General features: G+C 37.8%; 1 protein-coding gene across 1 annotated transcript in view; it reads left to right on the forward strand.

Annotated features, from left to right (window-relative positions):
* The window catches only part of gjc1 (gap junction protein gamma 1), a 42803-nt gene continuing 18745 nt past the window's right edge, over window positions 1–24058 (forward strand). Inside the window, exon 1 of the mRNA XM_028454840.1 lies at window positions 1–566. The gene's annotated coding sequence lies outside the window, so the exon portion shown is untranslated. The remainder of the gene's footprint in view (window positions 567–24058) is intronic.

Genomic DNA, 24058 nt, shown 5'->3' on the forward strand with positions numbered 1-24058 from the left:
CCGAGAGCGCACGGCGAGGAGTCCTTTACGATCCACACTCACTGGGAATCTACCGGATCCACCAGGACCAGCGGTGATCCATAGACCTAAACCCACTGTGCTCTACATCAGGACGGATGATGGACATGATGGGGACGATGGGACTATAGCTGGCACGTGCTACCGCCTGGCTCGGCAGTGGCACGGGTTTGACTAGCGCTCTTCCAACTACACACCTATAGAAGCACCGGGAACGGGTTCAGTCCGTGTCAAAATGACCCGACCACAGTCTCGCCCCGTTGTAACGGAACGGGCCCACTGGGTTTTTGGCACCGGTTTTACGCAGCAGACCACTTAGTTGGATGAACATCGGTCGACAAGGACAAAGCAGCGTCGGTGTAATGGACAAAGACTGCACACACGCACCTCATATGGATGCTATGAGGTAAAACACACCCGGGAAATCTTCCTGCTGCTGGTTCCACTAGAGACGTTGAGCTGGATTAGGAGCTTTAGGAGCTGGTCTCAGTGAGTCCAGAACCAACACCATCTTCCACCTCTGAGCATCTTCACAGACTCGCCCAGCGGTAAGACTCCCTCCCTCCCTCCCTCCTGTGTGTGTGTGTTGTTCTTATCCGGGTGATGGGGTAACTCATGGTGTTACTGGGTTCAGTGGGAGCGTCATTTGGCACCGTGACGCACAGACTCCACTGAGCCTTGAGATCAGGGGTCACCAACACGGTGCCCGCGGGCACCAGGTGGCCCACATGGACCATGTGAGGTGCCCTCAGGAGCTCCACTCACCAGTGATGATAAAATGTGATTTACTTTACAGGATTCAAACGCACAAAGATAAACACAGTTGACAGATGTAATTAGTAGTTTGTAGAATTAAATATGCTAATAGTGTTTGTATTAAATGAAGCATATTTAAATGTGTGTTTTTAATGAAACTGGGACGAGTGTTTTTAAGATTTGGTGTATGGTCAGTGGTTTGTTATATATGATGTGTTTTTAAATAACACAAAGTGAATTTTTGTAAAATATGACATAATTGTTCAATTTCACATCATTCACCGTTAGTTAAAAGTGGTTAGTTAGTGGCTAATAAAATAGGAACATGATGATTTTCTATTAAATCTAATGCAAATAAAACAATTGCATAAATTGGGACAAAATAAAGTGTTTTATGTTGAAACCTCAACATTCCCTACATTCTTAAGTTACTACTAGCCTGTCTTATTACCTCACCCTCTAATTAAAGTGAAACCGTGACATTTCAGAATTTAGGAGGTGTCTATGAACAGCTTCAGAAAGGTTCTTCTTTCAAACACTGTACAAACTGTGAACAGGGAGACATTTTTTTTAAATTGTGTTTTTTTTGTTTTCTTTGACAAAATGTATTTATTTATAGTCTCCCTAATACTAACATCAGAACAGGACCTGGGTGTCCAAAGGCGGTGTGCGGACCCTCTCTGCGCATGAGGGAACCCAGGAGTTGGACCTCCGGCAGACTGTGAGCACAGTGGTTTAACTAAAGTGGTTCAACTCTGGAGATTCAATACTGAATAATTAACAGGCTCCTCGAAACTTTTCTTATGCAGAGCTTTTACTGTTCAAAATAAGCTCTATTGTTGTTGTTTTTTAATTTTTACTGCCTCATAAAATATCTATGTCCAAATGCTGTCCTGAAGATGATAATGTTGTTGATGATATATGTAAAACAACAATGATGATAATTATAATGAAGCCCTTTTATGGACTGGCCTGCAGCGTGTCCATCGTCTCGCATCTTGATAGGATTAATGAATGAACGTTAACACATAACGTCTTTTGGAAGGGTCCGTACATCAAATACAAATTTATTTTGGGTTTGTTAAGATGTAACAGAATTTACCATTGAAGCTGCAGGACAGGAAGTTGATGATCAATTGACAATTAATCAATCATGTCTGTTATTTGTTGTCAAACTTTGAAAATCCATTTCCAGTTTTACCTGCAGTAAGACGCCACTCAAACACATCACACATGCAGTATTAAAGTGGATCCAACCAGAGTATTTCAGTAAAATACAAAAAATAAAGCAACTATTTTGGACCCTTTGTACTTGTTTAAACACACAACACACGTCAATGGTTCTCTTAGGTACCCCATCAAAGATCACTGGTTGAGGTGAAAAAGAAGTAGTCAGACATGCTTTCCACAGTTTCTGTACTTTATTTCCAATGACGTGTTGCACTTGTACACATAGCATTTGATGGCTTTCTTCTCTCAGTTCTGGAGCCTGTCTTTCTCAGCGTCCCTCCTTCAGGTGATGAAGTGGATCAGGTGCTTTTCCACACTTTGCACTTCAGCCTGCTTGCAGGGTCTCTTTCAGGTAGAAGAGCTACGTGCAGGGAAGCATAACAGAAGGGGGTAACCCACATGAATCAACCCATTTATGACCAACAAAGTGGTCACACTCACCGGGGTCCCTGGTCACTGGCTATAGGGCCCAGAGCTGCCACTGCCTATTGCTGTCCTTCCACTGTAACATCAACCTTGGTTGTTGGCCCTAAAAGGATTAACAACAAAAACAACAACACGCCGTCAGGGCCAAGACCACCCTTCATCCCGGAACTGAATATCTATAAATGGTATAGTCCATCGTCATCTGATCTAATGTCTATGATGGGCACATTTTGGGTAACACTTTACATAGTTGTATACATAAGGCTGACATTACGCTGTCATTATTATGACATGACATCTGTCACAGGTGGCACGAAGTGTTGTTCGTTACCCTAACCCTAAACTTAACCCTAACCCTATCCCTACCTACCCTCACTAGATCCCTCCACCTAACCCAAAAACTGCCAACATAGCTCCAAAAGTGTCATAATTTAGCACCTTTAACACTTTATTCATGCTAATGACAAATAATGACAGTGTTATGTCAGCCTTATGTATAAAACTAAATAAAATAAAATAAAGTGTTACTCTATGCATAGCTACTTAATATGCTTTGGCCCATATCAACCTGCATGGCAGCAGCATTGGTAGTTAGTTACCCCTGTTTCAGACATGTCCAATGACTCTCCGTTGCTCTTTGAAGTCGTCGGGAAAAGCAAAAAGTTTTGGCTACGTCTGCTTTATTATTGCGTAAACTCTGGCGGTGCTAGCCCATATTTAAGCAGCAGAACTTTCCCTTGTCTAGATTTTAGGGATGTAACGATTAATCGTAAGGCAGTTAAAAATCGATTCATGGGTATCACGGTTGATATCGATTTTCTGAAAATTGAATCGCAGTACTTTTTTTAACCAGCAGAGGGCGCTATCCACAAGTGTAGGCGGCGGGCGGAGTCTGCTAATACTTTCTTTCTGGCTGCCTTCTACTCTTAAATATGTTAATAAATGATTCATTGCCCCTTTAGCACCGAAAGAATATCTGTAATATTACTTGAATATCTGTAAAAGTCACGTTTTTCTATTAGCTCTGTCTGCTAGCATAGCTTCTCTTCTTCACTGCAAGAATTTCTGCATGCCAACCGACCACTGTGTTACCAGCGCCCTCTGCTGGTCCAAACAAATATGACGTAAATCAGTGTAATCACGGGGTTTTTTTTTAAATTCCAATTGTTAAGGCACAAAATACATTTTCAGTTGCACTTTTAAAAAGAAAAAGAACTATTATGCAGTTTTGCATTGTTTATTATAGAACCAGAATTTAAATTAATAGGCTTCATTTTCATTTGTATTATTCCTTTATTTATTTCATTCAAGATTTATTTTTAGTTAAATTGCATTGTTTTGAATAGTTTATCAAGGGATTCTTTTGACAATGAAAAATAAAAGGAAAATAATACAGTATTTTCTAGTTTTTTTCCCAAAAAAAAAATTTGTCTACAGTCCCATTTTGTAAAATAAATCGTGAGAGAATCGTATCGTGAACCCAGTATCGTGAATCGAATCGTATCGGGAGTTGAGTGAATCGTTACATCCCTACAAGATTTGCTTACCTTGTTTTTTGTTTTTATGATGGAAGAACAGTTACCGCTTCCCCAGTGTCCCAACTCGACATTGCTGTTGCCTGTTGTGTATCCGGACATGGTTTGATGCCTCAGTGAGAGCTAATAACCCGTAGTCTCTTTATTTCTTCACCATGTTTACGTTTGTCGTTACAGGTTGTCACCACTTGTAGAGCAGTCTTTTTGCCACCACTATTGCTTTTTCTTGCAAGAAATGAATCAAATTTATCATGTTCCATAATTGTGACTGTCACCAGCCCTCCTTAATGAAGGGTAAGCAAGACTTTATTATGAGTGACTTTATTATATGGAACAGATATACAAGGGAGAGAGGTATTACATCTAAAAGAGGGGATAATAAAAGTGGTTAGGGATGACAGGACTAAGAAAGATGAGAGACAGGCCCTTTTGTTTGAGCTGTTGGTCTAATGCACATGTGTCAAACCCAAGGCCCGGGGGCCAAATCCAGACTTTTAAGGCTCTCAGTACCTTCAAATACACACACTTTAAGAAAATGTTCGTTTTTCTTAGGTCTCACAGTTTTCTTATGCTTATATCACATGATGGCAGTCATTTTCAATCTCAAATTGTTGAATACTCTCAATTTTTCCCAAATCCTACAATTTCCATCAAAATAGTCCCCCAAATTAAATAAAAATTAGTCACAAAATCAAGGACATTTAAGATTCTGCAGAGAATGATATCTGTCACTTATTGCTTGAATATTGTCCGTATCTTAAATACTATTATACGTGGAAGTGCAAACTAGGGCCACCTATAGGTTTCAGTGCTAATGAGAACATTTAGAGAAACCAGAGAAACTGAGCTCCACCATTAAAAAAAAAAAAAAGGTGTTTCCACTGTGGGAATCTCAGGGGAGGAATGGAGCACTGAGAGACCAAAGCACACGTGCACATATGATAGGAATACAAAGGGGCAGAGTGACTCACAGCCTCTGGCTTTAGCATGAGATTTATTGTTGGAGCTGAAATTCATTGAGGTCTTCCTGCTCAGAGAAAGGAGAATTCATTTTCCCTGTCAATCATCAGCAGCTGTGGTTAGTGTGATGTATTTTGTAAATGTGTGTGTGTGTGTTTTTTAACATTGTGTTCATGTAGGTTACAGTAGTGCTTGTAATGTGGAGGTTTGAAGTTTTCTAAAAATCAGATTTCCTGTGTTTGGACAAAAAACCTGGCACGTGTTCAATTTACCTGAAGATGTTTTGAATGCTTGTAATTGTAATTTCATATTAGTGTTATTAAAAGGTAGATAAGTCAGTTAACTCCCCACTGAAGGTTCAGGAAATAAATGTATGGCCCAGCACTGGATTTATTACATTATAATTACCCCTATCATTATTACTTACTACCCTTCTGTTTTTTGACTGCTTGAATAAAGAAAGCTTGTGCCTACTTTGGGAGAACATGTTATGGAAAACAATAAAGCCTTAAATTAGTCTTACCGTTTGCTGAAACTGTTTGTTGAAAAAGCTGCTTAAAATCGTCAGTTTTAGGCCACAACAATCGCACAAATTAATCGCAAAATCCTGGAGGGAAACTGACTTTAAATGACACCATTCATGCTTCCTTATAAGTCCGCATTCGGTGCAAAAGCTTTTAAGGCTAAATAAACTTAGACCCCCCCCCAGTGATTCTGCTCCATTTTAAACAATCAGATTCTTAGTAATTATCAATTTTAAAAGAGATAATACATTTTACTTGTAATCTATGGTTTGTTACTTTTACTTGATGTATTGATGGTCCAAGCTGTCAAACAGTTTTAAAAACTAAATTCACTGAACCGTTTCCCCTCCCCTGATTTAAAAGATTAAAATATTAGTAGAACTAATGTTTTGATATTGTCTTTAAGTACTGGTAAGTGGTAATGGTTGGAATTAAACCTTAATCATTAATCTTTGAGGTCATAAGTAACTGAAAGTGTTTCACTTATGGTGTAAAGGTAGAAGAATAGCTTTAGGTTGTGATGACAGTGTATATGAGCACAGTAGGAATGTCATTTGTGGACTGGGATGAAGTGCTGAATCTATTTCTGGCGTGAGCAGTTGGTAATTTTCTGGTAGGATAATTTCATTCGGGAGATTGTGTAAGATTTGGTCGAGGACGTTGACAAGAATAATTGGCTTCAAAGATGGTCTCACGTTCTGTTAAAAAATTGTAAAGAGAAACATTGGTTTAGCGACACGTCATGAGCCACACACGGTAAGACTTTGACCTTCATGTGTTTTCTGAGTTTATTAGTAATAATTCAGTAATCCGCATTGTGTTAGTTAATGGCTACTGTGGGAGCTGTGTGTGGAGGATTTTTGGAGACCTTGAATAATGGCCAACAGTGAACAGTGGGTGGGTGCTGCACTCTGACTCAGGATGACTACTCTGGAAATTCAGGGGGTCATGATGTCACAGCAGATCTCAGGGTATGACAGGAAATAAGCATAGTCAAGTGTCTGAATTCATCAAACAAAAGCACAGAGACCCCCTGTTGTCTTTCTTGTTTCACTGACAAAGTCAAATCATCAAATGACCAAAGTATTCAACCATGTACAAGTGATTCTGGATGCACACTATGGCCCTCGTTTATCAATCCTTTGTACGTTCAGGTCTGAGCGTACGAATTCATGCAAGCTTTGGTATTTATCAATTTTGACGTGAGCGTACGCTACAATCAGATCTTACATCAGGTCTTATTTATTTTGTTTATTTCGAACGAACGAATAAAAAAAAAAAAAAAAGATGAAATCCAAAACGAATAAACAAATCTCAACAGAAAAAAGTCAATTTCAATATGAAACACATTTGATTTGTTCAACAAAGGATAGGAAGAAGCCTAGGCTTGACAAGTCCCACCTTCGTTCTTCACCATTAACTGCAAAATCCAATGAAATAAACTAAATGAACAAAACAAATAAATACTCCAATCGAGCTATTAATAAAAACAGAACAAAAACAAACAATTCACACAGGCGCCATCAACATCTGTGAGATTTACATTCTCCTTTCATTTTAAAAACTGCATTATATTCATAGTTTAATCATTTCATCAAGATTGTTCCACAAAACCACCCCACAAATGGAAATACACATAGTTTTTAGGTCTGAGCTCGTGTACTCTAATCTGAGTGTGTGGATTTGTGATGCAGCAGCACTGCATAACCTGACTGAGACTGAAAATCATTATCTAACAAACCTCAGCTGTCATTTAAACATCAGCAGACACATTCAGAACAGATCACGACAAATTATTAAAGCTAATTAAACGACATAAAATGAATTTCAAAAATGCCCAAGTTATTAGTGATTTGACACTTTTTGGTTGTCCTTAGACGGAATACTGAATAAACCCGCTGGTAAACCCTGAATGTGGTTGAACATTGTGCATTACGCACACGGATGCAGGAGCTCTGTTTCGGCTCTGTCTTGGACCACCGGGGGAACGCTGCTCTATACCCCGGAGGAAGCGTGTGACATCATTTTAGCCTGTTTTGTAAAACATTGCATTGGTGAATGGAGTTGATGTAGCAGCACAGCCTCCAGTGAGGGTGATCTGGAGGAGAAATCTATATGAATCACTTAGATTTTTATCATATGTTGCAGAACTGAACTATTTGGTGATCAGTTCAAAATAAATTATTTTCCTTTAATTTACACTTTGACCAAAATAATCCCACGGGTTGAATTGGATTTTGTATTTTGGTAATTTTTTCTGATCAATTTGTGCAATATTGATAATATATTTCCTGTCAGTCTAATATATTAATAATATTTGATAATTGTCACAAAACAACATCTGAAGTGACATTCTTTGGGGGACCGTGACTCAGTGGTAGAGTAGGTTGTCCAATAACCGAAGGGTAGGGGGTTCTAATCCCGCTCTCGCCAAGTCATTGTCATTGTGTCCTTGGGCAAGCACTTCACCCACATTGCCTAGTTTGAATGTGGTGTGTGAGTGAGTGTTGGTGGTTGTCGGAGGGACCAATGGCGCGCCTTGGTAGCCTCACATCTGTCAGTCTACTGTAGTAGCTTACCACCACTGTGTGTGGAGTGGAAGAATAATGCACATCAATGTAAAGCGCTTTCAGTGTTTATGACAAAGCACTATATAAAATCCAATGCATTATTATTTAATTCACATATGGACTAAATATCAGAAAGAGTTAAAAAAAAAAAAATCATATAGTCAGAGCAAGTGGTAAGTCTTTAATTTAATGTAATTATTTAAAATCAAAATCTTACAAACAAAATACGTACACATGAATATGAAATGATTTATAGACTCTGGAGAGTGGATATGAAACTGAAAAAGCAGTAAAACTCCCTGACATTAGTCAATGGCGCACATGGAGGAGGATGAACACAGACAGACAGACAGACAGACAGACAGACAGCTAACTGTAGATGGAAGCGGATGTTACTTTCACCTTTCCTGCACTCACAAAGCGATGGACAGCCTAACAAATGAAAACAGTGGTGAGGCACCTTCCCCTCGGGAATGTCATTGCTCCATACCATGAGCCTGGAAACGCACACATGCAGATGCACTACTCAACACGGGGCTATTTACGCTTCAGTCAGCGCTGCACATGCATATTCAAACTGATATGTCAGACTCATGAATCTCTGCATGCTGACACATTTACATATCGTGTGCCAGGCTGTGATTCGGGGTGACAGGTCTTATGCCACATCCCCCAGGTCAGCAGAGGGGCAGAGCCACAACGTGACAGGGAAGCAGGCGGAAGGAAGGCCTTTTCATTCACTGTCACTCGTTTCCTTCTCTTCCCTCACATTTAGCAGTGCTGAGGTAACATTTGGACTTCTACATGCTGACTTGGTTTATGTGACTCATACCTGTCGTTTATCTTTTGTGGTTGACCTTCTTTGTCCTGTGTTGTCAAAACTAATATGTTGAAACTGTCAAAAGATGGGTCTGACATGTGTTAATTCAAACTATATGATAATAAATGCTGTTTTATCTCCAATTAAAGCTGAAACGTTTACCGTAGTCATATACATAATTAATTTTCTATTTATTTTCTAAGTTGATTTGCTTTCTTTATTAGTGAGGATGTACGACACCTCACCATTTTTTATTATTTCGGTTAACTCGTCCTTAAATTTAATCCAGTTGTACCAAAAAGGATACCTCAGCGTACACAATATTCAATTATGAAGTACGTTCCGGTGTTACAATTACTGGTTGATTGGCAATATAAAAATGAAAAAAATTAAATAAATAAATATTAATAATAGTAATTTAGCAGGTTCAGAATGCACAAAGCTATTATTTATAAATATTTGTTTTTAAATATCTACATTTAGTAATAAGGTTAAGAAAAACATTAAATGCCAAATTCAAATAGGGTAGAACCTTTTAAGTGCCTCTTCAAAATAAAAGGTGATGACTTCAAAGGCTGTGCTCTAAATCCAAATAGATAATCCTGTCAGAATAAAAGCTGATACTGTGAATATTGCAGATAGCCACTTTCAAAATAAAAGCAGATTGTTTGATGGTTGCAGATAGCCCCTTCACAATAAAGACTGATTTTGTGAAGGCTGCTCATAAATCCTTCAACATAAAAGCTGATCACGTTATAGGTTGTGCATGGACGCCAAATAGATTATCCTTTTTGCATCCTTCACAGAATATGCTTTTATTGTGAAAGGATCTCCAGTTTTTTAATTTCTAGGCTGGAGATAAAAAAAAAATGCCTTAATTATAGGTGGACGTCTATAGCAGTTAAGACACTAGGGAGGAAAATTGATAAGATTTTTACAGTTTCGTTTCTGCTTAATGATTCGGTTCTTTAACAATTCTATTATCAATTGTCATTTGGAAAGAAAAGGAGAACAAACTGGTCCATAGCACACAAATTTAGTCAGTGACTCACTCGGTCATATTTCTCCTGGCCTGTCATTTTACTCTTCCCTGCGTTGGTGAAAGGAGAAGCTAGAGGCAGATGACATGAACTGCTGCCAGCCTCAGAGCCAGTCAGACTCTGTCCTTCATCACATCATCTAAATGAAATGCATGAGAAGGCATTCATTTATCGTAAACAGTTTGTAATAGGAGGCTTTAAAATGAGGCTAACGTGATAGGCAGTGTTAGTTACTGGTAGTATCAGCAACAGAGGACGTTCTAACTTTGCTGGGTTGAGATTCACTCTGGAGCCAATAGAACACGCGTTCTGCCAAATGTGCAAATGTTTCTACATACTGGTAGTATTTTCTCCCTTTGATGAAATATCTACTTTGTTAGTGCTGCAGGTTGGTTTGCCTTGTTGTCATGCTTTCTTGTAAAATGTAACAACTTCCAGGCGTTTGTGCTGCTTGGGCACCGTGTTTCCTACTAGCTGCGCTGGTGAATGACGTCACTATGCAATATGCGTAACTTGCGTAAGCTATGCACCAATGCGGGGTGATGATCATTCACGCTCACTGGAATCGATGAGGGGAATTAAAACACTGGGAACCACTGGGTTTTTGATTCCCATCTCTAAGACACACCCAGTCTATACTATTAAATCTATACAAGATTTATGCTGCGCTAACCACCTACTCAATACTCACGCATCTTTAACTTTTCCTGGTTTTTCTGAGCAAAGAAAAGCAGCACAAGTTGTCATTTTGACAGAAAAAGATGATTAAATGATCTAAAAAGCAGGCTGAATGCTTAACTATAATAGCAAACAATGGCATGTTTACAGGCAGTGGGGCCGTGTGACATCATCAGTCACGTGATTTCAAGATGGCAGAACACGGGCTCTTAACTCTTAAACTGTAAAGTAGTCTATTTTTAAAATTAACATGAATGAATATGGTGCAAAAATCATGTGTTTTGTTAAGAAATATCTTGTAATAAGCACATTTCAAAGATCTTTGGCCACATTTGTAAAAACAGTGGAGGATCCTTTTAAGACAGTGCTGTACATGTTTGAGACTCCTGCGAGTATAAATAGAAAGACTGAAGATAAACTGTTTGCATAGCTAAAGTCACGGTGATAGATTTAAAAAAAAATATAGCTGATTGCAACGTCTAAATCAATCTTTAATTTTAGAGCTTGTAAAACACCACTAACGTACTGTATGTGCAGTTGACCCAAATGTGTTTTTTAGGCTCTCAGTGTCATTTGAACAAACATGCTCACAGTGATTAGCAGAGTGCTGAACCATTGGTATCCATCCGGAGATCTCTGCAGCAGCGCTACACACAATGGATGTGTAATGACTGAGTGCTTTCGCCTGATTGGCCCAGCTGGAGTGATGTCCACCTCGCTCTGTGTCACAGACAGAGATAATTAGAACAGCCAGGTTCACAAACCGGGTACGACACCCTGTTACCACCTTCCATGCCACACATTGAGACAAAGATTTACACTCAAAGTCGCTCTCCACAAAGGATGCATGTGAAGAAAGCTGGACCAAAGGGCAGAGGGAATTTAGAAATAGGCAAAATGAGAACAATGGGGGAAGTGCAAGAAAAGTCCCAAATCCAATTCATGAAGGAGCCATTTCTTCTGCAATTACTTGCATGATTGATTGCAAACCCCCACACCCCCCAAAAAACTAATGTAAATGTTCAAATCAGATCTTGTTCTTTTTCCCCAGATCCCTTTAGATCCCAGCCTCCATCCCTGTGTCACATCTGAGCTATTTATTTAGGTGTTGATGAATGCACAGGGTTCTCAACCTGACACATTATCTCCATTCTCCCCCTGAATGAGCTCCTTTTTAAGACACACCAGAACAGTGGCTCTCACACAATTAATCCTCAACAAGAGGTTGGACTGTGAAAGGCTGAGTGAGAGAGACAAGCTAGCACTAGGCTATTTTTAGCTGTAGTCTTCCATATACAATATGTTCCTCTAGACATTCAGATGCTCTGGGGACAGGCTCTGTGTTTATGAAGTCTCCTATGGAGACCTTGTGCCAAGGGCCATTTTAACTAGCGCTGTAGCTAACGCCGTATTAAGAACCACTGCTGGATTTTTAGAGCAGGTAGTGACAGGTAAAGTGATGCTCATACAGTTAAGGGATGCCACATCATCATTGTCAGTCTCAGATAACTGAGAATCACTTTGTATCCATTACAGTTGTATATATACAGTATACTGTACTCACTTCTAAAAGGAGTCATTATTGTAATAACCTGCAAAGCAACTGCCATTAACACATTTTCCAACCCTACTTATGAGTCAGTGGGAGCTACTATAACCCTCAGAATCAGTATAATGACACTGTTCCAATAGATTCAAATGGGTAATTCTTTCATTCTTGACAAAAGGTCAATAACTGTTAAACTTGCAAAATAGTGTAAGATTGTTTTACATCCTCACTATTGTTTTCTATGTACTTTATTATATATACACACATTACCTCCTCCATCTCTGCCATTTTTTATTCATTTTACACAATTCCAAACCATGCACTAATGTTCCCACTTTTGTATCACATGTATGGCAGTTAAAAGAGCACAAACCAAGCCTGCCACTCAATAAAGGTAGAAAATGAAGTCTAACATTTTAAAATTTTATTTCCTTATCATTGTTGCAGCTCAAAACTTAAAGCGTTTTTTAGGGAACCATTGCCCAGGTAGCCTCGTTTCTTGCTTAGCGTACAGTTAATGTCCGTAGAAAAGAGTTTAGGCCTAAAGTTTCATACACCTGAGAATTTAATCTTTTCAGTATGGGTTGCCAAAGAATTCCTCTCCAGAAAACACTTTTTGGGGCATGTATCTTATTATTAATTTGATCAATGCAAAGAATATATATTTTGTAAGCCCTTACAAAATAAATAATTCAAGTAAACCTGAATTGTATTAAATGTGTTTATTGTTTAGGACTGTAAAGTTATTTTGTACCTCAAGTTTTGCCTCCTTATAGGCAGTCCTTCAGTGCCAGTAAGTCACAATATCAGTCCATGCTTTTTCACCTTCCCAGATGAACTGTATATGATTTTTTTTTTTTTTTTAAATCTAAATTTGCAACAAAGCTGTTGGAATTAAGTTTGGTGACATCTGAAGATTGTACAATAGTCGAAATATATGCCCGAACGTGCAAAAACTTAAAGCTCTAGATAGTAGTACACTTGTTTGCATGTGTTTATATTGAAGAAAAGCACACATTTTGAAATTGTTGCTTTGATGTTTGTTTTCAACACCACACAAATATGCTTAGTCAGTATTAATCCTGAAAGAAATTGCACCTTTAATCTCTGTGCAGTTACACAAACCTGTCCAACTTGTTGTTGATGGATTCCAGGACGAATACTTGGTTATCCATTGTCTTCAGATCTGATGTGTCAATAGATGAGACGGCTTTCTTCCGCTTGGCTTAGAAGCAGCGGCGCTTCCATCGTGCACTGAATGAAGTACTTGTCAATAAACTTCTCTAGAGCCTCCGCTCTGACTGGTGGAATGGTGTGTGGTCAGCACTGGTTTAATGGCGAGTAATTGACAATGAAAGGAATGAATATGATAAAGTACACAGTGTTTGTAAAGCTCTCAGCAGCAGGGAGGCCATCTTTGGCTCGCTCACAAGATTGACAGCAGGAGATACACACCACAGCACACCAGTAACATAGACAGTCATTCAGTGTCCAAACACTCAGCTAAATAGTGACGGAGGCTTGATTAAAAAACGGGCCACACCTGAGTGCAAAACATGAGGGAGGTAATCACTCACAACCATGGTGGAGCAGCGATTTTAAAAGTGAGGGTGTTCTTAAAGGATAGGGCAACCGTTAGTTTATTAAATTAATTGACTAAAACCATGATAAAGCTCTCATTTTGCAACTTGACTCTTTTATTCAATTTTTGTGCATTCTTTAACCATATTTTTGACATTTTTCATCCAAATAAGCTACCTTTTGCCCAATAAATAGCACTTGTTTCCATTTTCTCTACATTTTGCCATTTTGTTTCACCTATTTGCCCTTTTTCACTGTTGTTTGCCACATTCTGCTCATTTAAAGCAAGGCAAGGCACATTTATTTGTACAGTGCATTTCATATACAAGGCAACTCAATGTGCTTTACTTGATTAAAAGTGCTACGGAAAGCATTCAACAGCTTAAAATCAATAAGAACATTTAAAATCATCATTAAAATCAATTAAAATGATCAACAAACACATTACATCAACAACAACATGGCTAAGAATCTCAATCATACGCAGTAGAGAAAAAGAGTGCCTTTAACTTTGATTTAACTAAACGCAGCATCACCATGTTTACTGTGAGCTCTGGGCTCCACTATCTGACCTGTGTTCATAGATCTGAAAGATCTGCTGGGTTCATACCTGACTAACATCTCACTGATGTATTCTGGATAGGGCAACCGACTAAAACCATGATAAAGCTGTTAAGTCATTTTGCAACTTGATACTTTTATCCAGTTTTTATGGCTTTTTTTTAAACATTTTTTTTGCCACTTTTCATCCAAATAAGCCAACTTTTGCCCAATAAATAACACTTGTTTCCTTTTTATCTACATTTTGCCTCTTTTTGTTCCACATCTTTGCCCTTTTTCACTAATGTTTGCCACATTCTGCTCATTTAAGCTACCTTTTGCCATTACATACCACCCGTTTTCTCTTTTTTACACTATTGTTTTACCATTTTTGATTGCTTTTGGCCCATTTTATTCACCTTTCACTCTGTTTTTGCCACTTTTGGACCATTTTTTGCCACCTGTTACTCATCCTTTGTCACTTTACTCATTGCTGTTAACTCTTTATTCACCTTCTCAGAACGGCGGCTTTGTCACATAGCTGGTTGTGATCGGCTTGATCACCATTTCATCAATCTAACTGGACCAATATGTTTTCAACAATGACTCACTCTGTAAAAAGGGAGGGGGATGATTTTTTTTTGTTTTTATGAAAGAGCGAGTGTCTCATTCCCCCACGGGGGAGATGCTCCTGCTCACAAACACACTGACATCACTGGGAGGTGGAGATATGAGTAGGAAGACCTGGGAACAAAAAGATACAAGATTGAGGACAAAGAATCAAAACATGAACTATAAATAAGTAAATAAACTAAGACTTATTGAAAATGTATAATTTAAAGACGACCACAAGGGCTAAAAACAACCAAAACAATACAAATCCTTACACTTCTTTTAGGAAGAGTCTATATTCAGAAAAAACTCTAACGTTGGAACAATAGTGTCCACATCAGTGAGTGATGAATAGTGACTGTATCTTATTCAACTCATCTTGAACTACTGTGTACATCTCTGGTACAATCAGACAAAAACAATAGTGATGTTCTGTGAGCGAGTCCAAAGTAATAAAGTCTGGATCAGACACACATATATGCTTATTCAATGCTGGACAGGATCTGCCAGTTTATTATTTGTTTGTGTGTGTGTGTGTGGGGGGGTGAGATATTGAGCTATTCTGACAGTCACAGTATAAACTAAAAAACTAAAAGACAAATCCTGCCCCACACGTGCAGGAATATTAGATTCAAGTGTATTATTCATGCTAACAAAAGATAATCAGTTGCAGATTGTCCGTTCGTCATGGTATTATTTTAACCTCCATAAATTATGTATGAAAATAAATATGCGACTTAGTTTGTAAGTGCACACACGTTCGTGCCCACGTCCTTCCTCTTTACCTCACACAACCTCATCCAAAATCATCGTCTCAGAGTTCAGTCACTGTGATGCCATGGATGTCTCTACTTATCTCGAATAAACAAATCCAACTACAGCTGGCAGTGGCATTTGGCGTCTGGGTGCTCTCCATCTTGGCACAATATGTGTGTGTGTGTGTATACTAATGTGTGTGAGTGGAGTCAGAGCTACTGGAGCGATGAAGGATCCTGAGGTTGTTCCTCTACAATGTCGGATGTAAAGGGCCCAGAGCTGCAGTGACATAGTTCATTATAAAAAAAATTCTGATTAATTTCTGCAGTCTGCAAGTGATCAACTCAATGTCACACCCTAAATAGTTGTGCATAACTCAGCGTGTTTAAAATGCCAATTTCCCTTGACTTTCCCTGATCAGGATATAGTCCTACATCTACACTTGGGCGAGCTATCTACAATTTCTCACAATTTCATTTTTTCATTTTTCTTTATTCTTTGACTCAAACTTCACGACAAAATCAACATCAAAACAATAAAAACTAAAACACTGAATGCATATGTTCTCATCGCTATACAACAAAAAACAAACAAGAAATAGATTTAACACAAGTTGTACATATGTATCCTTCAGTTTGAGAAGTAGTAAACTCATGTCCATTCCAGACAATGAACAATATTGTAACACATACACACATATTAATAGGCAGTGTTGGGAATGTGACTTTAAAAAAGTAATTAGTTATAGTTACTCACTACTTGTTCCAAAAAGTAACAGAGTTAGTAACTGAATTACTCTATAATAAAATAACTATTTGCTTTACTGTAAAAAAAAAAAAAAAAAAGAAGAAAAATATTTTTTAGAAGCGTGTGTCGTGAGGCGCTTCATTAAATTTGAGTTGTTTACGACAGATGTGGACAAAGTCTTCACTCCTGGATATAATCTACACTTCACATGCGCGTTCTTGTCTTTGACCACAATTCATTTAAAGTAGTATTTGTATCGCCACCTGAACAATGACAACTTTTCATCGGACTGCTCCACGCTCGCCATCTCTGCTGCTTCATCAAATCTGTAGTGGTTGTGTGTGTGTGGCACATGTGTAAAAACACTGGCTCTGATTGGCTACCATGAAACATGACGCCGCCTTAGCCAATCGTAATCGCTCACCTTGTTTTTAACCCACCTCCTCACTACAGCTGCGTATGAAGCCAGGGGTGCTTTCGGATTAACAGTTTATTCAATCAGTGCATGTAACGCACCGCATTTAGCGTTCAGTAATGATAACGGTGTTGTAACGGCATAAAAAGTAATTAGTTAAATTACCCCGTTACTAAAAAAAAAAAAAAACGCCGTTATTTTAAACGCCGTTATTCCAAACACTGATAATAGGATATTAATCTCCTTGGTATGTGCATATGAATCAATTATAATTAGTTTGTATAGTTTTTTTTTAAATTTCACTGAGTTTTTACAAGACTTTAGATTAAAATCAACTTTGTTGCATAATTGTATACCACAAAGAGAAGTGCACAAGGTTTTTGAAGTTGTGTGGACTTTTAAATGAATAAACTTAAATTCTCCCTTTAAATTGTAACTATTGTCTCTTGCTTTGAACAGTTTATGTAGATTATTTGGTAGTTCGTAGAGCACAGCTTTATTAACTAAGACAGATGTCTGTCACCTTTACTCTCAAATGAGCCATTTTGCCTAATCTTGCCTGGATTAAAGAAAAAAAAAACTTCTCAATGAAGACAATACAGTGTTAAGATTCTATACAGTTAAAATAATATCAAATAATTTTATGAGTTAATAATTTGAAGGGCTACAAAAAAATTACTTGTGAGTGAGCATGCCGGTCAACACACACTAATAGCTAATTTCTTGCAACATATCAAGCATGCATATTAAGCCGGCATGTTGGCAATTAAATAAATGTTTTCCCACACAAATAAGATCTCTATTTTATTCCGGAATAGTCTTTTTGTTGGTGTAGTTCTCTTACCAGGGATTTCAAACTTAAGGTTAACCACAGGTGCAGGAAAGTTGATGGTCTGTAGGTGTTGCAGGAGGTGAAGTAGGAAGGTGGCAAAGTTATTGCACAATGTGATTTATTTTTAGGTTCACCAATTGTTTTATCATAATTTTATTTGACGTTAATGTCATTAATCATCAACACCATGTTTTTGAGGCTCCAGAGCCGCAGGTTGCAGACCCCTGAAATAAGAACACCATTTTAAAAGAAACTAAATCAAAATTGACTAAAGATGTGAAAGAATGAAAGTATCACAGTGCTTCTGTTTCAGCTTTAGTTTGTCACGTCTTTTATATATTATTATTGTCTCTCTCAACTCACCATGGGATAGTAAAGCCTGCACACCTCGCTGCAGCCAGTCAAAGTCAGACAGAGTACATTTCATCTTTGACGTAACATCCAGTCGGGAACGGTACTTTGACTTCATGTACACAAGGGCACTAAATCCAGCTGGATCTATGTTTTTTAGAGCACAGAGTGAGATCTTTGGGTACTCTTCCCTTGCTCCACACCAGTATTCCTCCACAATGTAAACCCCGATGAGTTTTGTCACATGACAGTTCAATAGCGATGGCGTGCAGGTCAAACCGTTGTAACATGTTACCTCTCGACAACCACGGTGTCGAGACGTAACATGTCCAACCTAGAATGGAATACAGTTTAAGATTGTGTGTGGTGTTTTCATGTGGGAAAGAATAAATGTAAAAAAATTTAACTTTAATATTTTTTTCAGTTTTTTTATCAAGTGCTAGACATTTCAGGTGACCCCATTTGAAAAATAGATAGATAGATAGATAGATAGATAGATAGATAGATGATAGATAGATAGATAGATAGATAGATAGATAGATGATAGATAGATACTTTATTGATCCCAGAAGGAGAAACTCAAGTGTGCAGTAGCATACAGTGTGCCATACATTCCACACACATACTCATAAATACATAAATAAAAGGTTAAAAAGTTACAAAATAAAATAAACATGTAATAAAAGTGCACATTACCAGGACACATTGTACAGGGATAAAAGACCTCCTGAACCTCTCAGTCCTGCTGTGCATGAACAGGATTCTGTCACTGCGGCTGCTTTTCTGTGTGACCACCGTGTTGTGTAGGGAGTGACTGTTGTTACTGATGGACTTCATCAAGCTCATCATCCTACTCTCCACCAGTTCTCCAATAGTGCACACACCCTTCCCCATTACTAACACTCACTTATGGAACCAGCTTGTCCAGTCGGTTCCCCTCGCTGGTCGTTACACTGTTCCCTCAGCACTCAACAGCAAAATACCACAGCAGATACAACTATCGCCTGGTAGAAGATGTACAGCATCTCAGGACAAACATCAAAAGATCTTAGTCTTCTTAGGAAGAAGAGTCTGCTCCGTCCCTTCCTGTAGGCTGCATTAGCATGCACTGACCAGTCCAGTTTGTGGTCCAGGTGGACACCCAGATAATTATATGTGCTGACCATCTCAATGCCCTCCCCCATTCATTTGAACCAGTAGATGATGAGGTTTCTGCCTGCTAAAGTCCACAATCACCTTCTTCGTTTTCAAAGAGCCCTGCATTAACTTGTTTAAAGTAAAATGTCAGATGTTCAGACTGAGAGGATTGTAATGGGATAGCCGTCAATAATGTGGCTATATTCCCAGGTGTGTGAGATTTATGATGTATTAATTCCGTGTTTCTGTTTATTTGTTATATGCTGAACAAAACCACAGTCTGGGATAGTGGCTAAGTACAGTGGTCAGGTCCTTCCTTTGCTGAGACAAAGAGCCTAATGATGATAGGAGCATCCTTAATGCTTGTACATACTGCATCACAGTCTAGCCATACTGCTTCACTACATTTTAAACCATTTCTCATTTTGCCCCACATCCTCTGTGTCTCTTATTCACTTTAATTCAAGCAAAGATAAGAAAGCCATTATCTGTAGTTTGTCATAAATCATTGCTCTAAATAGCTCTTCTGCATAACACTAAACAATTTGTCATAACAACCTTACTGTACCACATTGGAATAACAGTATGGAGCTTTTGCAAAACCATCATTTATTTTAGGATGTGCCACAAATATTGGCATTATTTAAACAGGGTTATTTCAGGTGCTTAATGTTTGTGTGCGTTAAAAGCTATACCAACCTTAGTGCGATTTTTTTTTCTATAGAGCCCTGTAAGCGAAAACAAAAGCCATTATTATGTAGGGCAAAAACACCAAATCTGGCAACGCTAGCCACCACAGAGTCTAACTGCAAAAGGCAGCACCAGCAGGTCGACCTCAGATTCTCTGTGATTAATACGGCGTCTCCGTATGATCACTAAAAAAAATGTTTCATGAAAAGGTCAGTGATGATCCAGGTGGGAAAAATGTTACTGGTTTTTTTGTATAAACTTTGCCTGCCGTTGCCAAATGTATATAATTTATTATGCCATCTACCACTGACCCATACTGCAGATAGTGACACTTCTTGGTGCCCTCTCCTGTTATCCACAGTGTGTTAACACAGCACACATACTGTAAGTGTGTTGTGTGTGAGCCCGCAGGCCATGAAAGATGTCCTTGTCGACCCCTGTTAACTAGTGAAAGCCATAACAATGAGCACAGAGGTGTCAGAACCAAACAGCAGAGAGAATTATTTGGTCTGAAGATTCCATTCGAGCTACAACTCATTTATTTCTACCATCATATAAAAAAATGTCTTCCTTTTAATGGCAGAAAATGCTGGTTTTCTCAAACATTGTGTTGTGGACCGTCTTTAAGTCACTGGTATTTTATTATTGGCCCAGAACAAAGAATAACATTTTCGGTTATGTCTTGCTAAGGTTTATATTCTGAAAATCATGCACTTGTCTCTGTTGGAAATTATCAGCAACCAAAACAATTTCACAACAAAAGTAAACAAAATATTTTAAAGTCTTTAGTCCAAGATTGCTTATATAAATGTGATTGGCCGTGAAAAAATGATTCTAAGCTTTCCGATGGTGTCACGCACATAGATATTAAATTATATTAGAAGAAGTTATGACCATTTAAATGTTGTCAGTCTTTAAGTACGCAAGGGACAAAAAAAGTATACAGAGGAGGCAGAAATAAAGGCTGTGCATTTGCATTACTTTACATTTATATAAGTTGCTATTTGTCACAAATATAGTTTACACGTGTTTTTGATTCTGGCCAATCCAAACTTTAAGCAATTCACAAGCAGAATTGAAGATTTTCAAATGATAAGTCATTATAAATGCACACAAAATTATAAAACATGTTTAAATCATGGATATATTTGTGGATCTGAAAAACACACAAAAAACCAATTTAATCGATTAATCGAATCTGTAGATAAAAAAGATTTTTATTTAGCAAATTCGACTTTAAAAAAAATTATATATTATATATTAAATTATATATTTATTTTTTTTAAATTTATTTATTTTTTTCCCACCAGTTTTTTCTGACTTTTCTGTGTTCCGATGTGATCCAGCCCCCCTTTGTTTACATGTGTTTACCCTTTGACTAGGCTATATGTGTACCACAGACATGTTTCATTTTTTATTCGCACTATGCTGAGATGCTAAGGGAAGAGTTTATTATTTTTTTATTGTAATGTTATGAAATATGTAGTTATCTGATTTCTTAATCAGAAATTTTAAGCTACTGTGAAGTTGCTGTTGCACTTTTGCTTAAACCTGAGTTAAAGCTTGAAATTGTTGAATGTCAGAGCCTCATTTACTTTGTTCTATGCATTTTAACTCCTGAGGACAATCACAGCAATAAAGTTGCACTTTTGACAATATATCTGATGTCTGCAGTCTTTTTTTAAGGCAAAATTGCCCAGCCCTAATATATTTGTGAATATTTTTGAGACAAATCTATCCTAATAGGATTCCATACCCCCCCAAATGGGACTAAAACAAGCAGTTTTCAAAGACAATGTTTACCATTTTAAAACCTTCGATACTGTTAGCATGGAGTGCTTTCTTTATAACTTCAACTAGCATATGTTGCCAAAAAGAAAATCACTATTATCTCAGAAAAATGAAGGTTTTTGTCTTTATTCTTTGTTTCTCTCAAGCCGCCTTGTTCCTGGTTTTCTCATGGCACATCACAAAAAACATTTTAAATGAAACTCACCAGTAGTGTAACATATCTGTTTGAATACCTTGCTCTAGTGCTAATCACTCTTTCATAATTGATGTCATTTAACATCTGACAAAAGAGGCAGCTCACAAGACATTAGTAGCATTTCTGTGAATCCTTTACATCTTCCCACAAGAGAACTGTGCGATGTAGCTTAGTTTCTATTTTTGATGGACATCTTATTGTGTGTGTTTTTAATAAGTAGAATTAAGAGTTGGTATTTGCTATGATTTCCGATGTGCAATGAGTGTCAAAACGAATTATCTATTTTATTTCATTTAGTTTAGAGTCAGTAGCAACAGCAAAGGAAACACATGCACACACACACACGTGCGCACACACACAGATACACATACTGTATGTATATAAATATGTGTATATTTGAGCTGCTAAGTTAACAGCCAGATTGCATTCTATAATTACTGTGAGGATGATTTAACCAGAGGGGAAGAAACGGGTGCTGCTGCTTTACTGTGAGCACGTGTAAGTAAGTCAACGCATTCATGCATGCAAACACAACTTTTCCCAGTGGAGGGTGTAGACATAGTGTAGGATTCCTGGTACCTGGGTTTCTCCATCAACAATGTCAGTGCTCTCTAGAGTAAAGGGATGAACCAAATGTTTTTGCTTTATATGTGTACATCAAGGTGTTGGAGATAGTCTACCAGTATCTGGGAGGGGTGCCAGTGCCCAGTAAGACATCTGTCTAACATTTACTTTTATTTATTCATTGTAATCAGCCCATTAATTTTCTCTGTAGAACCTTCTCTGAAGAAAAATATGATAAAAAAAAAATCTAATCTGTCCTAACAGCAATGTAAAAGGCCAATGGTAAATCCTGTGGCAAGTCATTTTTAACATTTAATCAGTGGTGGTACTTGCAATTGTAGATATCTAAAATTCAGTTTTGACATCTTGTAATTCTAAGCCATTTTATCATTTAATTGGATATGTGGGGCATCTCTGAAATGCAGCTGTTGATATGTTGATATGTGGGACATCCGAAATGCATATGCTAATTTGGGCTACATATCTGAAATGCATAAATTATGTTAATGAGGCACACAAACGACAAGGAGGAGGAAGGTGCAGGAATGGTCTGATACTGAGACGTTGTCTCTGCCTATGACAGAATGTTTAATGTGGTGATTAGAGCCAGACAAGAGTTATTGCAGAGCGTTAACACAGACATCCTTGTTCCTACAAGACGCCTGTTGCATCGATCCTGACATTTCCCTGATGCACAGAAGGCTGTCTCTGCAGAAAGTTGGCCAGCAGTCCTCTTTATGTTGACAATATATATACATGGAATACAAGCCTTTGCAGTGACACCAGTGGTTCAGCATTTATTGAAAATGTACAAGTTAGATATGGCCCATTTTAAATTCAACCAATGGCTGAACAGTATGACCCCACGCCCACATATCCAAAATGAATATACTGACAGTCTGACCCCTGACCACAGTCTCCAGGCCAGATGTATCGTATGAACAGAAATCAGAAAAGGTGTGGAGGTGCTGCTGTATTCTTTGAAAAAACAAAGTAAAACGGTGAAAGACACGTCTGAAGCAATAAGCAACGTAATGGAATGCATCACTGTAGAAGTCAAAACAAAACAAAAAAAAACATAGACTACTGTTGATAAGCTGTATATACAGAACACCAGAATCGTGTGTTGAAGTATTTAAAGAGAGACATGTGAGTATATACATGTATACAACGTTTTTTTGCATGTGGTGATTTTAATATTGATTTGTTAATTACATTAAGGAATTCATTAATAACCGTCGTCCACCAGGGATAACTACACTAATAGATGACATTTTCACTAATGGAATTGGTGAGAATATATTTATTTATTTATTTTATTTATTCAGTTTATTTCCGACATGGTTACATTCACTTTTTTTACATTTTTTTTTTTTTTTTTTTTTTGTTGTACATGCCGAAAAAAAAGACGAGAGAAGCAGTTTGCTTATCTAGGTCCTGTCCCCTAATGGAATTGGTGAGAATATAATTAGTGCAGTAATACTTTTTGACACAAATGACCATTTGCCAGTGTTTGCAACTGGCACAAGAGCGATACCCAAATAACTTTATAACCAAAAAGTAGATTGTATCAACTTTTTCACTTCCGATATGATACCGAGATTGCAGCCTTACGTATCGACCGATATCGATATTGATCCGATACGGTATCCGCACAAATCATACAAACTTTTATGACTTATTTTGTAGTGTGGAATGTTAGAAAAGGCTTGATCAAGTGATGTTACTCAAACAGAGAAC

The sequence above is a fragment of the Gouania willdenowi genome, chromosome 8 (assembly GCF_900634775.1).
Source record: "Gouania willdenowi chromosome 8, fGouWil2.1, whole genome shotgun sequence".
Lineage (NCBI taxonomy): Eukaryota > Metazoa > Chordata > Actinopteri > Blenniiformes > Gobiesocidae > Gouania > Gouania willdenowi.